General features: G+C 50.6%; 1 protein-coding gene across 1 annotated transcript in view; it reads left to right on the top strand.

Annotated features, from left to right (window-relative positions):
* Window positions 1-5,927: 5,927 nt before the first annotated feature.
* Window positions 5,928-23,531, top strand: part of GGT1 (gamma-glutamyltransferase 1) — a 58,570-nt gene continuing 40,966 nt past the window's right edge. The window contains exon 1 of the mRNA XM_084819963.1: window positions 5,928-6,032. The gene's annotated coding sequence lies outside the window, so the exon portion shown is untranslated. The remainder of the gene's footprint in view (window positions 6,033-23,531) is intronic.

Consider the following 23,531-nt stretch of genomic DNA (forward strand, 5'->3'; position numbering starts at 1 on the left):
GTTTTGAGGGAGATAAGTTAACCATTTCTCGGCAGCCATCCCATCGACTCCTATAAAGCAAAACCAGACATGTTCCAGTGGTGCTGAGCTGGGTGGGCCTCGGACCCCTTGCACCTCATCCTGCCCTGCCCCCTCTCCTTCCTTCATAGCTAGTCAGAGGCTTGAAAAGCACGACCTGCTCCGGACAGGAAGGAAGGCCGGCGTCCGTGCTGCTCCTCCTGGCCAGCTGTGACAAGGCCAAGGCCTGCTACGGCTGCACTTCCTTGCTCTTCCAGCTGCTGTAGGTCTCACTTTGTAAAACACCATCCTCCTTTGATGTGGACAACATGCCTCAATTATATTAAAAACAACCAAGCATCTTGTGGCCTTTAAAATATCTTCGTATTCTTTCTGTCCTACTTTGAGTGCCGCAAATGCAGCATGTAAGTGCTTTGAATGCATGAACGAACGAATGAACATCAACTCAATATTAAGTACTCTCCTCCCCTCCTGCCCCCCTATTACAACTCCAACAGCAGCCAGCTATGCTCAAGGAGAGGGTGGGAGAGAAAGGCCCCTTCCATCACCTTGCTTTGACCCACTTGTGTTTTATATCTCCTTTTGCCCATCACTTTGGGTTTTTCAGTTGAAAAATTAAGGTGGGATATGACTATAACCAACTGATCAATAATTGGTGAAACATGACAGTCTATCAGCTTGCCTACAAGGATGCCATGCAGCCCAGTCTATTCTCTATTATTTATTCAGCTTATGAGTTGCCCTGTAGCAGAATCTCTTGGGGCAATATACATAATAAAAGCAAAAACAAAAAAACTAATAGCATCACTTAAAAGGAAGCGAATTTAAAAGCAGAAGATAAATATCAAAGCAGCCTAAAAGGAGTCTGAACAGCTGAAAACACAGAGACAGGCAATTTAAAATGCAGCTTTAAACATATCATTCAAACAGCAGCAAAAGTAACACGCTGTGCTCTTGGCCTGTCAAGCCTGTAAAAAAAGTAACTGGGCCGCTAGGCAGAAGATCGTGCAAGTAGCCACCCGGGGGCTGAATCGACACATAGCAATTATACCGTTATCATAACTGTTGGTGCCCATTGGTGTCATGTGTACCAATAGTCATGATAATGCTACGATAACGGTATAACTGCTATGTGTCGGTTCAGCCCCTGTGAACATGCTGGCTACCCAGCTGAGATCCTGGGGCGGGGCGAGCGCAGGCTGGCCTCACAGTTTCCTTACATCCTGCCCAAGATGCCTGCTGCTGCTTCAGACGAATGCCTCGTTAATAACACTGCCTCTGTGTGACTGTAATTAGCAGAGAACGAGCCTCCACTAATAAGCGGGGAGTCACCTAATTGGTGGTGGTTATATGAGAGGCGTCATTAATGTTTGCCACTCACGGAAAAACAGGAAGTGGAATTTATGGAGGCATCAGAAACGACGTCACAACATGTATGCCTGTTTGTTTGCAGGCACCAATCCTTGAGGTCTTTGCTCACTCTTCAGAGGTTGTGCTCGGAGGATGCCTCACATGGCAACTGGTGGATTGAGCCCACGTGGATAGACTAAATTCTGGTCAACACTTCCCAGACACCTTCTTCCATCCAAAGAATTTGGAAGTCTGGAGTGCAGCACTTCTTCGTTGCTGTGCAAGCCTGGGCAAATCAGGTTGTGCTCCTTTGAAGAAGGCTGATTTGGGACTTGGGGTGCCCATGCACTCACCTTGCAATCCACCGTGAGCTGGGGGGGACTCCGTGACCACTTAATGGCACCACAGGCCCTGTGGAGCACCGTATTTTCCACAACAAAAGGAAGCAACGTGCACTGATTAAAAAGATGATGCATGGCTTCATTTAATGTTTAGTATGCTGACCTCTTCTCTAGATTTTGGTGTGTTGACCCATCTTGTTTAACACAGACCTCACCAAGTATTGGCCTGAGTCATTTTGTTGTTGTTGTTTTTATTTTCCCCAAATAGAAAATGCACACCTTTATTACTGTTACAACTTTAATTGCAGCAGTTTATAAAGTTCCATCATCATTTATCTGTATGATCTGGAGCCCCATTTCTCCATCATTCCTGAGTGTTAGGCCAATGAGCGTGGCAGTGAGCAGGATCCAAAGCAGGGCTGGGCAACCTTTTTCTGTCAAGGGCTATATTCTTTCATGAGTAATCCCTTGGGGGCCATGTGCTGGTGGTGGATGGGGCCAAAGCCAAAAGTGGGGGGGTTGCCCCTTTCCCTTTTCTCTTTCTGCCACTCTCTTCTCTCCCTCCCTCCCTTCCTTCCTGCCCAGCAGGCTGCTTTAGGCCGAGGCCTACAGGGTGCCCACCCCTGACCTAAAACCTGCAAAAGAGATTAACATGATACTTCCTGTCCTGAAACCCTCCAGCCATTGGGCCATGACAGTTGGCTGGGCTGCTTCAGCACTGAGGGTTGGGCTCTGTCATCTCGCACACATCGAGTTGTTCGGAAATATAAAATCAGAGACTCGGAGCATCTCTACACCAGCCTAAAATCCAGCATTTAAAACAGGGCTTTCTGCTTCCATTTTAAATGCAGGATCATGATGGACTCCCTTTTGCATGCACGTCCTTTCTCCTTCCCCTTCCCCCTTACGAAATATCTTCCATATATTTAATTATTCAGCTCCTTTTATTGTGGGGTTTCCACTTTTCACGGAGGGAACTGAAGTGGAACTCAAGCTCCATAATTGGATTTTCTCTTGTGTTGTCCTTTCTGTGAAATGAAGTAGCCAGAATCTCAGCTGGGGCATTAAGAAAGTAAGGACTTAATTGTGAAGAAAAGTTCCACTTCTACTCTCCCTCCCTCCCCCCATCAATCAATTTTCACCCATCAGATCTGAGCTTATTACACAAGAAAGAAAGAAAGAAAGAAAGAAAGAAAGAAAGAAAGAAAGAAAGAAAGAGAAAGATGTGACCAATCTGAGCCCGCCCTTTCAGTGCAGTGTTCCATGCAGTGAGGGTGGGCTGGAAAAGGACACATTGGCCATGTGGAGGCACGTTCTTCTCAGCTGATGGGCCTGGATCAAGGCTGAAAGTTCAAGTGCAGGGGCCTGTGTAAGAGGCGGACATCCCTGAGAGATCAAAGCAGAGCTCCCAGCCTGGGTTGTTGCGCCTTCAAGATGTGGACTCTGATGTTTCTTGGCTCTTAGAGACAAAAGGAAGATGGCTGAGCCTCTGCTGTCCAGAAGGAGCGGAAGGAACTGGCCTCGTGACCCTCCATTCAGCCCATTTTGCAGGGCTCCATCACACAGGCGGAGAATTCCACACCAATGCCGGTTCTTTCCCCACCCAGTATCATTGCAGGATGGGGTTGTTCTCTTTAGATGGCTGTCCCCGTCATGTTATTTTTCGTTTCTTTCCCTCTCACGGGGGCGGTGATGCTGCTCAGAGGCATCGCTACCTTTCTGCAAAAAGCATTGCACGTGCTTGGGGTGTAGCTACAGCTCCTCCCTGGCTCCTGCCCTTTCCCTCCCCTGGCACGTTACTGGTGGACGGGGACTGACACGCAGACAGTCCCCCCCACTGATCTCCCTGGGCCCCCCGCCTCCCCGCTCAGTGTTTTTTGACAATCTCTGCTGTTTATTTGCTGGGAATGCACAGCAGAGGGGTGTCCAGGCAGGTCAGAAGACCAGCATGCCACTCTGCCAACCTGCCGCTCTGCTGACCTGCGTTCAGAACGCTGCAGGCTGAAAATGGCAAGGACCCCATGTGGTGCAGGCATGGGAAGGTGACACCCCCCACAGCCTGTCGTCACTGCCTTTGCCATCATGACTGCACCCCCAACAACCCAAAACAACCGCCCACAGCCGCCCGCACACAGCAGTTCATTTGCGGTAGGGGAGAAATGCATGTGGAGGTCATGGCGCTCCATTTGCACATATTTGGGAAAATACCACCTTTTTTCCATTTGAGAAAAACACGGGATAGGTGGGTGGAAGTAGTGGGATAATGACTGGACGATGATGGCATCGTGTAATGGACCCGCACAATTCAGTGAGTGGCCAGTCATGAATGTGCAATAAACTGGAGGTGTAGAAACACACTCGGACAAAAATCAGCCAGCCATCAACTCTTTCTGGTGCACAAGGCAAGCTTCCCATCGCACTGTGGTTTCCTTTTGGCATTTCTTTCTTTCAGCTTATTTAAGGCCATCTGTCTGGGCCTTCACTGAGGGACAGTGTTCCTGCCAGGTTTTATACTTATGCTGGAGAAAAAATCAGTTGAGTGAAGGGGTCAGTGGGTTCACGCTGGCTGTGCAGTCCAGTCGTGTAGTGTCCCAGCAAATCACCAAAACGGCTTCCAGCCTCAGTGTCTCAGCACAGCCCCTGTTTGCGGTAGATTCTGCTTAAGTGATAGGAAGGTGGGTGGGGGAGCGCTGAGGCGGGAGAGCCGCCCTCCTGTGGGCTGTGGACTGAACGGCTCTAAAGCCGACCGGCAGCTCAGCCCCAGGGGGCATCATCATGGTACGCCAAGGCCGAGCCTGTCCACACGGGAGGGGGGAGGAGGGGGTGCCCCAAGGGGCCCCAAGTCTGAGGGACACCCAAAAGAAAAGCGGAGTGTAAATATGCTTTTCCCTAGCTCAGAGCCCGGGGCCCATGTTCCTTCTGCCCCTTCAGATTCCGCCCATGCCATTTACACTGCTGTCTCTCCTATATTACTGTGTGTAAGGCTGCCCTTGAAGAGGGCTGGATTAATTTGCTCAAACTACAGCTGCCAGGATGCTGACTGTGGACACTCACTGGGAACGTATCTCACCACTTTAGGGAGGTCTACACTGATCGAGGGTTTGCTTCTGCTCAAGGTGTGTTTGTTTGCTTGTTTACACTTTAAATCCCTTCACAGCTTGGGACCAGGCTTCCTCCCATACCAACCAGCTCCGCGGTTTTCTACGGAGGCCCTTCTTGGAGCACCACCAGCATTAGAGGTCCACCGGTGAAAGCCAAGGAGAGGCCCTCTCGTCTGTGGTACCCAGCTGTGGAACCTCCTCCCCACAGAGAACTAGTGCCCGTTGTATTCTCTTTCAGTTGCCAAATTAAGATTTTGTTATTATCTCTGGCATTGTATTGGTTTGTACTTTAAAATACAGCATCCTCACAATACTTAAACCCTGGAGCTGACATTTTTATGATGCTGTTCAATTGTCATTTTAACTGTAATTGTGTCATTTGTTTATTGGTTTTAATTGTTTTATTGCACATCTTGTTGTTTTGTTTTTATCTACATTTTAAATGGATTAAATATTATGATGGGTGGTACAGAACTGCCTTAAATAAATAATACACAAAATAAATGGGAACCACGTACCAGCATGGCAGTCCACTGCAGTGCTTGCTTGCATGGAGAACTGTTCTTGGAGATAGTGCCCTGAGCAAATCCGTGGGAAGGGGCCCTTTGGCTTTTCTGCCTTGTGCGCCCAACTGTCTCAGGCCAGCCTGCATCTGCTAGGCCTTAGTGCAGACTTTCCTAATCTGGTTCCCCCCCCCCCAGATGTCTTGGGGTACAACTCCCAGAATCCCTGACCACAGGCCGTGCTGGTTGGGGCTGCTTTAGTGCAAAACATTTGGAGGGCATCAGGGTGCCTACCCCTGCCTTAGCAAGCATGCGGAGCCAGTCTGGGTGTGCCAGGCTCCCAGTTTCCCTGGGCCCAAAGTGCCTGTTTCATACTGTGAGAAGATGCAGAATGAGAAAAACCCATCTCTCTTTCTTCAAGTAACGAGCAATTAGGGGAAAAGAGGAAAAAAGAACATGAAAAGCGAGCAAAGGAGAGAGAGCTGACAGCCCTCTCAAGCACCTCCCTGGCCCCTGGAGGATCTGTGGCACAGTCATTCCCCGCAGCCATTGGCTCCCTCCGGCCGCGCCTGTTCAGCGCCCGTTCATAAAGTCCACCTGCCACACAGCCCCGCCTAGCCGACTGACATTCCTGTAAGAGCAGGAGAGAAGAGCTGAGGAGGCCAGCTCGCCCAGGGATTCCTCGGCAGCTCCCAGCCAACACCTCCGTTTCCGCAAAGGTATGTAACGGTGCTGCGGTCTTGTTTTCCGCGCAGAATGTTGACTTGGTGATGGATGGCTTATGCCCCTCTCTTGATCAGAGAGACTTCTGCTCTTTCAAGTAATTTTTTTTAAAGTATTCTCTGGCTTGTTCGATGCCCTTCGAACTTCTCTCTCTCTCTCTCTGTCTCACGCACGCATGCAGAGCATGATTTCTCTAGCAAGACAAAGGCTATAAATAAACACTTCTTGTCATACAAAGTTACACACAAGAATGGCTGGGCTCCAGAGGTCCGTGCAACATGTCCTGTGTGCCCGAAGACGTTGTCCTGGTGTTTCTCAGTCAGTAGCCTCTGCTGCGGCTTAACGGCAGCCACATCAGAAACTGGTGATCCGGCAGGGAGCAAGGGTCCGCCGTTCCAAGAGAAAAGGCCCGAATCTCCCTGGGTCTGTCGAGGCCCTTGGGCATGCCTCAAGTGGCCCTTTGGACCCAGGCCCTTAACAACCATTGCTGGCTTCAAAATCAAGAGGAGCATTTGGCACTTCACAGCACTCGGCCGCCATGGAGCTGCAGATCGTACCAGAGTGGGCAGGTGATCTCGCCCCCTGAACAAGGAGGGCACCTGGAGCCAATGGCCTGGAACGAAGCATCTTCGGGGCAGGTTGTCCCGGCACCTTGACAACCAGACACCCACATGGTCGAATTCCAAGAGGGCTGCTTGTGTTGGCTCCAGGGGGACAATGGCAGAGGACTCATTCCAAGGAGTTCAGCCTGCTGGGGTGGGGCAGCTTAGGCCTGGCTGTGGTACCCACCCCCCAGAGTGCCACATGTGGGCACTCTGGATCATAAAAAATGCATGCCGGGCAACATCCATTTTTGTTACCTTAAAAACAGAGCTGGCTTTCCACATGGCTCCCCTCAGGCAGGGCAACCCTTGTGGGGCGGGCAGGCAGGGTCTCCTCAGAGGGCGCCTTCATTCCCATTGCAATGGCAGCCTGCAGAAGCCACCCTGGTGGACAGAGCTCCAGCGTCACAAAACCTGGGCGCCTCAGGGACGCCAGTGCATCAGCAATCTGGTGTGTGTGGCCGGGCCTGGAAGCAGCCCAGGGAGGAAGGAGCGAGGCGCCACCGGAAATGGGAGGAACCAGGGATGTGACTGTCTAGAAAAATAGGGAAACTCATGAAAAAACGGGTTGGGGAGAAAAGGGAACATTTCTTAGGACTGATGAGTGAGATTATGTTTAAAGCACTTTCCTCAGCTCTGTCCAGCAAGTTAGCAACAGTGTGGCCAAGGCAACAGATGACTCCCGCTCACGGCTTGATTATAGAACTCCTTGGTGCTGCAGGTGCAAGAGTTGGCACAGGCGGCCTTGTGTCAGCTGGCCCAGCACACCTGTGCGTTTAGAAGATGCAGCAGCAGCAGAAGCTGGAACTGGGAGTTAATGAAGAGAGTGGGAGACAGCTGGAGCACAGATGCAGGAAAACAACCAATGGATGCCATCACACACTGATGCATGCCCATGTTCAAGCTTATTCAAGGACAGTGAAAGCAGCAAAGAAGCTTTACTTCTCCATCTCTATTGCATTCTCTGTATGCTATCCAGCTGAGCATTTTAGGGGTGTTCAGAGCTTATTATATAATCTCCTAAGGAGATTGTGGCGTCGTCAGATGTGATATGTTTGTGAGACATTTCCAGGATAAAATCTCTTGCATCTGTCGGGACGAAGGGTTTCTATACATTATGGAAAAATCCTGCAGCTTTACCAGGGCTTTTTGCGTCCATTTCTCTGGTGCGATTAGGATGGGCTCCTTTACATGACGAACATGATGTAGAATTGAAAACGCCCTTTCTCGGCAGCCTTGCTGGGGGTTTCTATTTTTTCAATGAAACAGCACTATCTAGTGGCCGAATTATATCCTGTTAAAAAAATCCAATTTATCTCTGATCCTTTTGAAAGCGGGATAAACCAGGAAAAGTGTGGGAGACATCTTGGAGGTTGATAACATTGTGTGAAGGACCCACAAACTCCATGAGTGGCCAATCATGAGCATGGAATAAATCACCCGTAGACTCCATTGTTGTAGCAGCTGGATTACGTGAGGCATCCAGAGCATAGGCTTGTTCAGTTTTATTGGATGAGTTGCAGTGGGAACACTTCCACACTGGACCTTTGCCCCTTGTGGCTTATTAAATATGGCAGGGAGGAAACAGCCAGCTGGAGGTGATGAATACCTCATTGTGAGAGGGAGTAGTCCTAGGCCACCTGAAAGAGGCGGCAGTGAGGCCACTCCTGAATAAATCCTCCCTGGACCCAGATAATCTTAACAAGTTTAGGCCAGTGGCAAATGTTCTTTTCCTGGGCAAGGTCCTTGAGTGGGTGGTTGCCAACTAGCTCCATTAACCATGGTGTCCTTCTAAGATGACTGTCTGAGCTGGGGGTGGGAGGTACTCCATTGCAGTGGTTTAATTCCTGCTTGAATAGTTGGCTCTAGAAGGTGGTGCTTGGAGGATATTGCTCAGCCCTGTGGATTCTCCAGCATGGAGTCCTGTAAAGGTCAGTTTTGTCCCCCAGGCTGTTAACATCCATTGAGTTGGGTCATCTGGAGTATGCTGATGACACGCAGCTCTGTATCTCTTTTTCATCTTTATCCGGTGGATGTGCTAGATCAGTGCCTGGCTGCAGCAATGGATTGGGTGAGGGCTAATAAACTGAAGCTCAGTCCAGGCAAGGTGGCTCCTCTGGCTGGATGGAGGGTGCTCGACCCGTTCTGGATGGGGCTGCACTGCCTCTGAAGGAGGCGTTTCATAGCTCCTGTGTTCTCCGTGTCACTTGAGGTTCAGGCAGCCTCAGTGGCACAAAGTGCCTTCAATCAGCTTTGGCTGGTGGCCCAGCTATGCCCCTATCTGGACAGGGATAACCTGGCTTCAGTTGTCTCTGCTCTAGCAACTTCCAGGTTAGATTACTGCAATGTGCTCTATGTGGGGCTGCCTATGAATACAGTTCAGAGACTTGTGCAAAATGTGGCAGCTAGACCTTTAGCGACCTGAAGGACTGAGTACATAACCGTGAGGCTGGCCCACTTGCACCGGCTGCCTGTATGTTTCTGAGCCCAATTCAAGGTGCTGGTTTTGACCTATAAAGCCTTATGCAGCTCAGTGCCGCAATACCTGATGGAGAGTGTCTCCTGGTATGAACCTGCCCGTACACAATGATCTACATCTGAAGGAGGCTTGGAGGATGGCAGCAAGGGCCTTTTTGGTGGTGGCACCCCCACTCTCACATGCTCTTCTCAGCTAGCCCACCTGGCTCCAACATTGTTATCTTTTTGGCACCAGCTTTCTTCTATTCCTAGCAATTGATGGCATATGAATGCACCAGGTGAATTGTTTAGGTTGCCACTGATGTTTTAGTGGTTTTATGGGTGGGTGGTATTTTAGGGGATAACTGTTTCCTCTGTTTTAAATTTTGTGTGTTTTAATTTTGCTGTAAGATACCTTGAGTCTGTTTTGAGGAAGGTGTCTAGTAAATCTAAATAATAGTCATCATGATCAAGTGCATAGGGATGTTGGACTAGGTGATGGTCCTGACATCTAATCTTGCTGCCCTGAGCTGGGACCCTGAAGATGAACTCCCAAACCTGAGTCTCAGGGCCAAAGCTGGACCCCCCTGGCAATCCTATATGGGGTGGCTAATGAGTTTTCTGCTCCCATTATGTTCCCCCAGTTTCTAGAAAATGCATGAACTTTTTCCAGAAGTCTTAAATCACCATTTTGAGTGGATGTGCCCCCCGCACGCAATTTGAAGAAGATGCTCAGTACAGTTTTTGACCTGCTTTTGTTGATGTCAGTAGGAGCTTTGTGCCCCCACCACCAACTAGGCTGCTGTAATGGCAGCAAGAGCATCTCCTTCACTCACGCACAAGAGCATCTCCTCCACTCACACACATAGGTCACTGAGCTGCTGTTGTTTCCTGCAGTGGCTAAAATGCCCTTGAGGGATTGTGCATTTGCTTCTTGCAAAGCATGAGAGATGGAGGTGATAAACAAATGGCTGAATAATTACCGACATGAGCCATTCATGAGTAGAGGAAGATAGTAAACACACACGCAGGCACACCTTACATATTTTATTCTGGAGGACTCAGAATTTGGAGTTTGACGTAGAACCGAGCATACTAAGAAACTCAGCTAGCTTTTACAGCAGCAACAAAGAGGGCCGAGTTGTTAGCTCTCATGACTACAAATATAGCCTTGAAAGTGGTTTGGTAAAACTCTGGCCCTGCAAGGAAAGTGCAGTCGCGTATATTCGTTCATTAATGCCCGTAGCGGGAATGGAGTGCCTGCTGCACATCCACAAAGTGGGGTGTTCCCTATTTCCCACACTGCTACATGGTGGGAGCTTACCCACATGTGGGGTTCATAGCCGACAGGGTCCCCTTTCTGCTTTGTGCATACTTACTCTGTGTCCTCTTATGTGGGAGACTCCCCTTCCGGGCCTGTTCAGAGGTTTGCATTGCATGGTCTTTCCCCGCTTGGGTTACCTGTGCGGGCTCCAGCAGCCCCAGCTTCAGGAGTAGAGTTGCCGTTGGCTGTTTGTGGCTGGAATCCCGAGGCGGGGCCACATGGCTTCCGGCCAGAAGAGAAATGCCAGAGATCTGCCTTCCCAATGTTTGCCAGTTTGTTTGCGCAAAGTGCCCCTCGCATCCGAGTTCCATCATCCAAATCCGACGTGGGATGCCTGCCTTTTCCAAGCTGGCTGCCCTCCCGATGTGTTGGGACTGCAACTCCCATCATCCATAGCCAATGGCCATGCTGGCTGATGATGATCTGTGTTATAGTCCAAACACATCTGGAGGGCAACAGGTTGGAGAAGGCTGTGTGACTCCCTCCGTTTTCAAGGCGACAGGCTGGAGCAAGGGAGCGCTGTGTGGCATTCCCTTGGATCTGCGCAGGGTGCTTCCTGGCCGGGGTTTTGAGACTGCTGGTGGTGAACACAGTAGTGTTGTGGTACATGCTGAAGTGCAGCCCCCAAGGGGCATCCCACAAATGCAGGCAGCTGTGCTGATCCTTAGAGCCTACAACAGCACATGGGCTCTGGGTGGCTTGTTACCCATGGCAACAAGCCACCCTGGCCAGGTTCACATGATGCAACAAGTTGCCCTGCCAAGGGTAATTATGCTAATCCCAGGGTGGTTAACAAGCCACTGTGCCTCATCAGCCACCCTGCAACAGGGCGAACCAGGTCCTGGTTTATCCCCCCCACCCTGCTCCTAGAATCCTAGAACCATGGAATAGTAGGGTTGGGAGGGGCCTACAAAACCATTGAGTCCAACCCCCTGCTCAATGCAGGAATCCAGGTCAGAGCATCCCTGACAGACGGCTGTCCAGCCTCATCTTGAACGCCTCCAGGGTGGGAGAGCCCACCACCTCCCTAGGGAATTGGTTCCATTGTCACACTGCTCTAACAGTCAGGACGTTTTTCCTGATGTTCAGCCGGAATCTGGCTTCCTGTCACTTGAGCCCATGATTCCGTGTCCTGCACTCTGGGGTGATGGAGAAGAGATCCTGGCCTTCCTCTCTGTGATAACCTTTCAAGTACTTGAAAAGCGCTATCCTATCTCCCCTCAGTCTTCTCTTCTCAAGGCTAAACATGCCCAGTTCTTTCAGACTCTCTTCACAGGGCTTTGTTTCCAGTCCCCTGAACATCTTTGTTGCCCTCCTCTGAACCTCTCCAGTTTGTCTGCATCCTTCTTAAAGTGTGGTGCCCAGAACTGGACACAGTACTCCAGATGAGGCCTAACCAGTGCTGAGTACAGGGGAACTAGTACTTCCCGGGATTTGGAACCTATGCTTCTATGAATGCAGCCCAAAATAGTATTTGCCTTTTTTGTAGCCACATCACATTGTTGGCTCATCTTCAGCTTGTGATCGACAACAATTCCAAGATCCTTCTCACTTGTAGTGTTGTTGAGCCACGTATCCCCCATCTTGTAACTGTGCCTTTGGTTTCTTTTTCCTAGGTACAGAACTTGGCGTTTATCCCTATTAAACGTCATTCTGCTGTTTTCTGCCCAGTGCTCCAGTCTATCCAGATCACTTTGAATTTTGTCTCTGTCTTCCAAAGTATTAGCTATCCCACCCAATTTTGTGTCCTCTGCAAATTTGATCAGCATTCCCTGTACCTCCTCCTCCAAGTCATTAATAAAAATGTTGAAGAGCACTGGGCCCAGGACTGAGCCCTGTGGTACCCCACTCGTTACCTCTCCCCAGTTTGAGAAAGTCCCGTTGATCAGCACTCTTTGAGTCCGATTCTGTAGCCAACTGTGGATCCACCGGATCATTGTTTCATCCAGCCCACTTTGAGCTAGTTTGCTCATCAGGAGATCATGGGGCACTTTGTCGAAAGCTTTGCTGAAGTCGAGGTATATGATGTCTACAGCATTCCGACGGTCCACAAGGGAGGTTACTTGATCAAAAAATGAGATCAGATTTGTCTGGCAGGACTTGTTTTTGACAAATCCATGTTGGCTTCGAGTAATCATGGCATTGTTTTCAAGGTTCCTCCAGATGGATTGCCTTATCATCTGCTCCAGAATTTTCCCAGGGATTGATGTCAGACTGACTGGTCTGTAGTTCCCAGGTTCCTCTTTTTTACTCTTTTTGAAGATAGGGACAAAATTAGCCCTCCTCCAGTCATCTGGCACTTCCCCCGTCCTCCATCCTGTGAGGATGGCAGCTACACTGAGCAGAAACGGAAGCCTGGGCGGTGGGCTGATAGAATCATAGAACAGTAGGGTTGGGAGGGGCCTACAAGGCCACTGAGTCCAACCCCTGCTCAATGCAGGAATCCAAGTCAGAGCATCCCCGACAGATGGCTGTCCATCCCCGTCTTGAATGCCTCCAGCATGGGAGAGCCCACCGCCTCCCGCAGCAATGACATCACTGTGAATAGTGACATCACTATTCAAGGTGCCCCGGTGCTGTGACCCTGAGAGCCCTGCCCCCACTGTCCCACAGGTGAACCATGACTGGCTGCAGAGGTGGCTTGAATCCTGTCCTCTGTTGTGGCTTAAGGAGCAGATTGGGAGGACAGAGAGCAGTTGTACCATGCTGTCCGTTGACTTTGGTGGGAGAAGAGCGCTGACTTCACCAATTCTTTTGCTGCCGTACCATTGCTAGGCAGGACTGGCCTGTGAGGAAGCGTCGGGCACTGACTAAGCGCCACCACTCCTGCCTTGTTGCCACCCATTTGGGGCCCTTGTTTTGGCAGTGTCAGGGCAGCCTTGTGGCTCACCTGGCGTCGCTCTGATGTTATACTGGCACAGGGCTCCAGGGTCTGCTCTGCTAGCAGAAAGGGATTTAGCTGTGGTTGTACCAAATGGACAAGGGCCATGGCTCAGTCATTCCACCCACCTTGAAATCAGCTGTTTTGTTTCAGCTATATTTTGAGGTGGGGGGGGCAGAAAGAGAATTGGAGGGCTCACCATTTTGTTTTCCCCAGAAAACTCTGCCTTTCTGGGTAATCCTATGCCTGTCAAATCACCGAAAGTCCCACTGAGTTCAATGGGTTTTACTACCAAGAAATCAGCAAAGTGGCTTGAAGAAACAAAACTGACCATTTCATGAAACTGTTTCTCCTTGAATTACTGGGCCAATTTCACACATTTTTGGTTGAATCACAGTTTTTCCCCAGCCATAGCTGCTGCTGGTATACCCTGCTCTTTTGCGGTTCCAATTCTGTTGGGGCTTGTGCAGGAGAGCTTCCCCGTGGATTGTGTCCACGGGACTGACCTGTCAGGATCTTACTCTGCTGCCGCAGCTCCCCTGAGTTGCATTGACATGACAGTCAGGTGCCCACCTCCCCTTGCCTCAGGGTACGGCCGTGTGGATAAGCTGGTCATCCTTCTGGTGACCTGCTCCCTCCCCCAATAACCAGTGCAGGTGTGGGGCTCCACTGCTGACTCTTCAGAGGGCATCCCTCATGGTCTGGCACTGGGCATGTCCGAGTGCTGCCGTTTCCCAGCCGGGCAGTTGTGCAGCCCAAACACCGGCAGAAGCGCCAGGAGAAAGTGGCACGCAAGCAAGGGGCCCTCTGCGGGCCTGTCTTCCTCGTGGCACCCCTACCATACCCGCTCCCACCCTACACGGCAGGCGATAGCAAGCAAGCAAGGTGTCCGTGGGTGGGACTGGCAAGTGGACTGCCGGACTCCGCGGTGGTGTGGGAAGGGCCACTGCTTTACGGGTCGCCCACTCCAGGGGAGCATACGTGGGGATGTTTCTGCAGCAGCTGTTTGTCTGAAGAGTTATCTGGTAAATGATCTACCAGTCTCCAGGCCTTAAGCGACTGAGCTCCCGATTCTTCCAACCGTCCCTGCATTCTCGTGAGAAACTGTTAACTGAAGAATAGCTAGAGGGAGTTTGTTAACTTTGGTGATCAGGACAGTACGAGCATCGAGTCCACCAGAGCTCTCGCCTTGGAAGAACCTCGAGGAGCCCCGGGAGCCAGGCGGAGCGTCGCCCCTGCTCTGGCGCAAGCTGCACCTGCCCGACGAGAGCTGCAGCACCTGTGGAACTTTGCTCTCTGCCAGTCAGGCGAGTGGGAGGGGCAGGAATTGGTGGCACACGGGGGAGGCAGCCCCCGCCCGCCGTGCCAACGCCCAGCTGCAGCCGGCCGTGCCTTTGGCAGGAGCTGCCAGTGGCCAAGGACGTTCTTGGCATCCCCCCCCCCCCGGGCGTCAAATGCAGAGGCAACACGAGCACATAGAATCCTAGAATCCTAGAATAGCAGGGTTGGGAGGGGCCTACAAGGCCATCGAGTCCAACCCCCTGCTCAGTGCAGGAATCCAAGCCAGAGCATCCCTGACAGGTGGCTGTCCGGCCTCGTCTTGAAGGCCTCCAGTGTGGGAGAGCCGCCCGCTTCCCCAGGTCATTGGCTCCATTGTCGTATTGCTGTGAGGAAGGGGTGTCACTGTGAGGTAAGTTTGGCCATGAGGTTCAAGGGCAAACTGTCAGCAACGTCATTACCCTCTGGTTCGTCTTCTGCATTTGGAGATTGCAGATTAGGCGTTCAGGGCTTGGGGCAGTCTGAGAGCTTCCTTGAATCTGCATTTGTGGAAAGGCTGCTCTTTAGCAAAATAAAGTTGTAATAGCTGGAAGCTTTGATTCTCTGTGGTGTTGGTTGTGAAGAGGGAGGACAATCTATTTGTAACAGGACGGCCGTGGCAGGGCCAGGGGTTCTACCTGCCTTCCCACTACGTTCAACACTGGAGTCCCTGCAGTGCAGCGAAGCATAGTTCACTGGCCTGCAAGACAGCAGGGCCTTTTTAAATTGTGCTGCCCAGACATTGTGCTCCACAGAGAGAGGTGGCTGGCACCCTCTGGCCTAGCCTGAGGCCTGAGGGAAGTGGCCTGCTGCACGGGCACTTGCTCATTCTTCTGGGTCACGTCAGAGGCAAAGCAGGCCAGGGCCACAACAGGCTAGGGAAGGGCTGTCAGGGCCTCAGAGAGGGTACTGCAGGAGGCACTGGCTGGAGCATTCTCCCATTACGAGAGCTGTTGTCTCCGCAAGGGTCCGGAGTCAAACGGCGGCCTTAGAAAGGCTGGCAGGACTTAGCCTCCCAGTGGTTCACCCACCCCGGCCCTACTGGATGCTGAGTGTCATTCTCAAAGGGCTGGTGGCCATTTCTGCAGTCTTATGGTCCTGCACAGCCGAAGGGCAGGTGAAGCTGCAGGGGAGCCATCCTCAGAGTCAGGTGGTGGGGAAGCTACTTCCACAGGCTGGGCAGATATAGACAGGGTGCCACGCACATCCCTGAAGTGGTGCCGTCTGTGACCCCTCTGAACCTGTGTGCTCCTCGGCATGATGCTGAGCCTTGGAACCAGAGGAGGGACCCTCTCCTTCAAGCTTCAGGCGTGCTGCTAGGACCTTACTACAGGCTTGGCGGAGTAAGGGGGCCTTAGCAGGATGCCTGAAGCACAAAAGAGTGTGCCTCTCTAGGGAGGGAGTGCTGGTTTACTGGTTTTACCTCTGTGTTTTTTAAACCGAGTTGTTGTTAACTTGCTCTTGCTCTTCTTATATTATACTGGTTTTAATACTGTTTGGATATTCATAGTTTTGATGTGTATTATCAAGTTTTATTAATATTTTTGTTGAACATTTGTAAAGAAAAGCAGGGTTAGAAATGTTTATGAATGAATACACATAATCTGGTGTTGCTGAAGTTGTTCCACATCTGATCCTAAAGAAGGCTCTGGGCAGCGAGGGAGGGAGGTGTGAGTGGCAAGGCTGTGGCAGAGCCCTGTGCTGGCAGGGCGTGTGCCAGTGTGCGAGGCCAACCTCCCCCCGCCTGGCTCCTCCAGAGGTGCTGGACTGCAACTCCCACCATTCCCAGCCAGTAGGGCCAACAGCCATGCAGGTGGGTTTCATCTGCAGCCATCCTTGACAAGCTGGGCCATTGTGAGGCAAAACACCCTATGAAATATTCGGAGGAAACAGTTGGTACGCTGGAGTTAGTGTGCCCCAGAAGCCAGAGCCCCCCCCCCCCCGCAGAACTTTGCCCTGCCCCACAGTTGTAAAGTAAGTGAAGCATCCAAAGCCGGTGTTTTGAAGAAGAAAAACCCACTGCTGCTTCAAGGGGTCGTCAAGTCACAGTTTGCCACAATTGTCCCACACCCTCAACATGAGCATGAGCCACGGTGTAGGATTTCCTGGCTGGTGGCACTGCAGGGTGTTGAGAAACCACATGTGTTGCATTTGCTTGTGCTGTGGAGCCTCCGGTGTTATCTGACCAGTGCTAAGTGAACAGCTGAATCCAGGAAGAAGCTGTAGAGATGAAGAACCACTGCAGAAAATCCCTCGTACAATTGTCCTGCCTGTCAGAGCAATGATTCTGCAGATAAAAAGACAGCGTTCCTCAAAGGAGAGGGAGCCAAGACAAGAGGTTCATCTACTGCAGCGGTTGATCAGGTTCCACTCCAGGTGATTTGCCATAGATCAGCAAGGGTTTCTTTCTCCCACCAGCTTAAGAGTAGCCACAACAAAATGATCTTTTTCTCACCTAAAATTAAGGGGCTGAAACAAGGACAATTTGTGGTTCCCAGGAGTGGACTTTTGTGTGAAATGACCAGGAGCTCTAAAGGACACCAGCTGGCACACATGTAGAAGGATAGGGGGCAAAGGGCTATGCGTCCCCGCTCCCGTCTGCTCCACCCACAACCTATCTGCATCGAGCAGGAAGCTCTGAAGGGGGTCTCTGCATGTATTTGGCTGGGCAACATGCTTCCTGCAACTGGGATGCCTGCTTTATCAGGATTTCTTTTCATGTTCAAGTAAATGCAGGTGGAAGCCTCCTCCAGTTCTTACCACTCAGCATGGGAAGGTCAGGGCCAGAGAAGGTGAGGACAGCGCATGTGTGGGGATGTTGGGGGAGGGGCCCCCATGCATGGCTCCTACATGCTTTGCAGATCCTTGTTCAGTGTAACGCTTGAGTGGCTGGGGATACCCTGTTCTTCCATTCCAAGCGTATTTTGTGTCCTTTGCACCTGGCTCTGGATGGTGGATCTTGGCATTCTAGCAAAAAAACACAAAAAAACTAGTCTGAAGTCTGCCCACCTTTGGTCTTCTGTATCCATCCATGCCAGATAGTCAGAGGCTTTAGGGGAGCAGCACAACTTTGCTCTCAGATGGCAGAGAGCATCAAAAATGGTGCTCATCACCCCTCTTTGGAACTTGTGACCCCACTGCTATTTCAACTGCATTGGCTCCCAGTAGGTTTCCAAGCCCAATTCAAAGTGCTGGTTGTTGCCCTTAAAGCCACATCTAGGGCTTTCGTCACATGGAGCTTTTATTCTGCGATTGAGATGGCTCCTCCACGGAAGTTTGCGAGCTCTTTACATGACGCCGTGAACCTCCAGGGCGTCTCCTGCACTAAATGCCCTCTGTTCCATTTCTAAACAGATCGCAGATCATGAGCTGTCAAATTACCCCCTTGTGTCCGCTTGCGTTCCCTCCGTGAAAAGAGGAAAAGCGGCAAGAAGAGGAGCGAGATCAACGAGAGATAGTGGCAGCCTCAGATACGGGGAGAAGGGGGGGAAGGGGAGGGGGGGAAGGAAGCGGGTGAAAACGGGAGTTGTGATCCTGCATTTAAAACGGAAGCAGAAAGGCCCATTTTAAATGCAGGATTTTTGGCGGGTGTAGAGATGCCCTGGATGGGTCTGGGATACTTAAAGGACCACCTGCCCCTGCCTGACTCTGCCGGTCTGTTAAGGTCTGCCGGGGAGGCTGTGCTCTGCTCTCGGCACCATCTGCGGAGTGCTCTGTGAGTAGGTAGCTCTAGAGCCCCCAGCCCATTTAACCCCTTCCCTGTCAGCCTTCAGAGAAGTTGTTAAAACAGGAGGGGAGCTTAAGTGTGCTTTTAATACTGCCTGATCCCCAGAGTTCTGTTCATGATGCTGCTGTTTTAATAAGTTAGTTGTTTGTTTTTAAGCTGATCATATTATTCTGGGTCACCTGTTCGATGTTTTCAAAAAATCTTTTTCTGCTGTTACCTGAGGCTTGGGAGTGGAGCTTTGTCTACTGGATCACCGGAACTTGCTTGTCTGACCCAGCCAGCTATAAAAAGCCTGAAGCTACTGCATGGAGTCAAAACCCACAGCTGGTGAGTGCTTTTGGAAGATGCTCTGCTTCCTGGGAATGAACAAAGTGAGTTTTGCAAAGGTCAAGGGGGTGTCCAGGGAAATCGCAGAGTCACCTGGAGATCCCAGCATCATGGACGCAGAGTGACCTGCAGGATGTGTGCCGTGTTTGTCTTCCAACCTGAACAACACCTGCAGCAAGTGTGAACGAGTAGCTCTGCTAGAAGAGAAGGTGAAGAGCTCAAGACAGCCTGCCTGCACTCCAGCTTATCAGGGAAGATGAGAGGCAAGATGCACTCCTGAAGGACCATGAGGAGGAGGGGAGGCTCCCAAGGAGGACGACGAAAACAAAGGGCAGGAGGCAGGTGAGTGAAAGAATGCGACATGTAGCACCAGGGGACGTCCTGTGTCATCGGCACCCGGCAGCCAATATCAGGTGATCCCGGCTCTTCTGAAGAAGTAACAGCGCCCCATGCTCCACAGAGCGTTAAGGGGGACACTTAGGCCGCCCTGAGGGATGGGTGGGATCCAACCACCACCCGAGGAGGAGGAGAAGCATAAATATATCAGAGAACCCAGGAAGTTGCCGTATGCATGGCCTCTGGTGTCTATATACTAATGCACAGAGCACGGGGAACAAACAGAATGAACTTGAAATCCTAATATGGGAAGATAATTATGATCTGAAAGGTATCACAGAGTCTTGGGCTCCATCTACACGGGGATTTACTCTGGCTCTACTGCGCCTCATAGATGATCATGGCAGATGTCACCTCCACACCGCATCAACGGCAGGTTTTTCTGCCCGAAAAGCTGCTTTTTCGCAAAGTTGGTTTGTGCTGGATTCCCCCATCGTGGCGGCTTCAGTGCAGTTTGGGAGTCTGTGTGATCTCGGTTGGCTTTGGCACTGGCTAGGCAGAGCGCTGCTGGTAGGCAGAAGGGAAGCTGCATCATGAAGGATGGACACGAGTCGAGGTGTTGGCTAAACATGTCTACTCGGAAGTAACTCATTCTCTTCCATGGCACTTCATTGAGCACGGGGGTGGGGAGCATCCTCTGCTCATTCGCTGCCCTGCACTTACGCAGTTGATGACGTTCAGCTTTACTCATGGGACTCTGCCCACCCAACCCCGAACTAATGCAGTTTCAGGTGCCGTTTGCCCTGTGAAAGCAGGAATTTTTTTTATGTGTACACTGCTTTACAGGCTACATGTGTTGCAGGAGGAGCAAACCCGAATTCATGAAAATCCGGATTTAAACAGAATCGCCTCAGAAAGCATCTCTGTGTAGATGGGGCCTTGGTGGCTCATGGTTGGAATATAGCAACTGAAGGGTATACCTTGTTCAAGAGAGGGAGAGGGGGAGCAGTGTAATGTAAAGAAAACTTGGCTGTTCAGGCAGGCATTTGGGGTGGGTTAGGGAATTTTTAAACAATGTTTTGATGTGTAATTTTACTGTTTTAAATTGTACTGTTGTACATCGCCCAGAGTGGCTGGGTGATCGGCCAGATGGGCTATTAAGAAATTTAATAAATAAATAAATAAAATGTATACAGCTGCCTGGACATTCACGAATCTGAGAGTGGAAGCCCCACTGAAAACACTGGGAGGGGCCATAGCTCAGTGGCAGAGCTCCCGCTTTTCATGCCAGCGGTCCCAGGTTCAGTCCCCAGCAGCATCTCCAGGCAGGGCTAGGAAGGGATCCTGGAGAGCCACTGCTGCCAGTCAGTGTTGACAATACTGGGCTAGATGGACAATGGTTTGACTCAGTAGTTTGACTCAGGTAGTTTCCCATGTTCCTATGTTCCAGTCTGTGTATGGAGCAAAGAGAGAAACGTAAGTCGTATTGTAACAGTAGCCCAGCCAAATGGAAGACATGGATTATGCTTTCCTGAAGCAGATTAGAAAACTTTCACAGAGGTGAGCCCTAGGGTGTCTCTGCATTAAGCAATGCATACTTACCATGGCTTTCTGCTTTCAGTTTCTTTGTAGGATAAAGATCGGGTTTCCTTAAATACATAATGCTACCTGCTGTTTACACTGGTAGTTGGAGCCTGGTGGGATGTTATCGGATGCCTGCCGTGTTGTACACCCACAGCCCACCTCCTCTGGAGTAGCCTCTCTCCCTTTCAAAGAATCATAGAACAGAATCATAGAATAGTAGGGTTGGAAGGGGCCTACAAGGCCATCGAGTCCAACCCCCTGCTCAATGCAGGAATCCAAGTCAGAGCATCCCTGACAGATGGCTGTCCAGCCTCGTCTTGAACGCCTCGAGTGTGGGAGAGCCCACCACCTCCCTAGGGAATTGGTTCCATTGTCGTATTGCTCGAACAGTCAGGAAGTTTTTCCTGATGTTCAGCTGGAATCTGTCTTCCTGTAACTTGAACCCATTATTCCATGTCCTGCACTCTGGGATGATCGAGAAGAGACCCTGGCCTTCCTCCCAGTGACAACCTTTCAAGTACTTGAAGAGCGCTATCATATCTCCCCTCAGTCTTCTCTTCTCAAGGCTAAACATGCCCAGTTCTTTCAGTCTCTCTTCATAGGGCTCAGCATGAATTTTCTCAGCATGAACTTTTCCATTTCAACTTCCTTGCCTCTCTTTTCACTTCCGCTGCCTCTGATTCCTCTCTCGGCCACTTTTATGGAGAATCCACAATACTTTTGCAACTTTGGAAGTCTGCTCTCCCCGCCTGCCCACCCACACACACAAGCACCCTTTTCTAGTTGGTGTGTACATGGGGACTGAGTGGGAAAGGGTTAGAAGTTCCCTGGACAGCAACTGCAGTGTGGACCTCCCCCCCACTTCCATTATAAAGAAGAAGAAAGCAGCTGAAAGGGCTGGTGGGCCTCCAGAATACTGCCATGCCGGCTCTGCACGCCAACCGGTAGCAGAATGGCAAAAAGGCGGAGAGGCGAAAGGGCACAGCAGGGTGACATTCCTGTCCCCATCGTTGTCATCTTCACCATGCCCCCAATATCAGCCCACACAATACAGGTTGTTGCGCAATGGCAGAAGCACACAGGCAGGCAATGGTGGTTTAATGGCATGGCTCGAAAAAATGCCAGATTTTCCCCGTTCAGAAATAACACAGGAGAAGCAGGGGGAATTGACTGGAGGACCACAACGTCATGTAAAGCGCCTGGAAAATACCATGCATGAGGAATGATGATTGCACTGCAAGACCCAGGTGTAGAAAAGCCCATAGTAGTAAGCAATGGGGGATTTCAGCTCTCCTGATATCTGCTGGAAGTCTAATAACTGTGGTAAAAATGGAGCATCCAATAAATTCTTGCCTTGCCTTGCTGACAACATCTCTCAGAAGGTAGAGGAAGGAACAAGGACTATCCTGCTATTCTGGACGTCAACCCTCTAGGCTGATGCAGAAGGACTGGGTAATGATGTGAAAGTGGTGGGAACCTTGGGGGAAAGCGGCTATGGCATCCTGAATATGTGATACTGAGGGCTGTGAAAATTGGGCATAGTTGGATGTGCTGGACCTAGGACTTCAGGACAGCTGATTTCAAAGAGCTCAGAGAACGTTTGGGTAGCATTTCATGGCTAGGACTTCTGAAGGCGAAAAGAGTTCAAGGGCGAGTCCTAAAAGTGAAATACTGAAGGCCCAGTTGCAAAGCACTCCAATGAGAAGGCCTAATGGGGGGCATCTGACGCAGCCAGTGTGACCTGATGAGCTGAGACTTAAAAAGGGGGCTGGAAAGAGGGAGATATAACCAACTCTGCAGCAGAGCAGGCCAAACCTGCACGGGTGGTGTCAGGAAGGCAAAGGCTCAGCGTGAATGGAGGCTTGTGATGGATGCTCAGAACAACAGTGGCAGTGGATTTGGCTATGTTCGGAGCAAGGAGGACAGGGCAGGCAGGTCCACCGCTTGGTGGGTAGTGGAGTGCAGGTGGAACTATGGGGCTCCTATCTTCTCTCACAGGGGGAACTGTGTGCAACCTGGGAAAAGTAAAACGAACAATGTAAGTCTCTAGGGCCAGATGGATCACACCCCAGGGTGCTGAAGGAGCATGCAGATGCTATTATTTCTGTAAACTTTGAGAATTCTTGAAGAGTGGGTGAAGTACTGGAAGATTGGAGGTAGGCAAGTGTTGTTGCTATCCTTAAATAGGGGAAACAGGTGGGTCCAGGAAACTATGGACAGGTCACCTTGATGACTGGATGATCGTTAGCATATATCTCCAGATCCCCCCTTCATGGATCACTGCCTTGTTGTGGCGAAGGGGCTTGCGTAACTCAGTGAAGCCATAAGCTATGCCGTGCAGGGCCACCCAAGACGGACAGGTCATGGCAGAGAGTTCTGACAAAATGTGGTCCACTGGAATGGCAACCCACTCCAGTATTCTTGCCAAGAAAACCCCATGGAACGTATCACAAGGCTAAAAGATATGACGCCGGAAGATGAGCCCCTCAGGTCGGAAGGTGTCCAATATACTACTGGGGAAGAGCAGAGGGCATTTCCAAGTAGTGCCAGAAAGAGTGAAGCGGCTGGGCCAAAGCCAAAAGGACACTCAGCTGTGGATGTGTCTGGTGGTGAAAAGAAAATCCGATGCTGTAAAGAACAATATTGTATAGGAACATGGAATGTAAGATCAATGAATCAAGGTAAGCTGGAGGTGGTCAAACATGAGATGGCAAGACTGAACATCAGCATCTTGGGAATCAGCGAACTAAAATGGACAGGCATGGGCGAATTTAATTCAGGTGACCATCATATCTACTACTGTGGGCAAGAATCCCTTAGAAGAAATGGAGTAGCACTCATAGTCAACAAAAGAGTGGGAAAAGCAGTACTGGGGTACAATCTCAAAAATGATAGAATGATCTCAGTACGAATCCAAGGCAAACCATTCAACATCACAGT

This window comes from Heloderma suspectum, chromosome 13, assembly GCF_057233095.1.
Source record: "Heloderma suspectum isolate Gila_16-S chromosome 13, 16-S_ref, whole genome shotgun sequence".
Lineage (NCBI taxonomy): Eukaryota > Metazoa > Chordata > Lepidosauria > Squamata > Helodermatidae > Heloderma > Heloderma suspectum.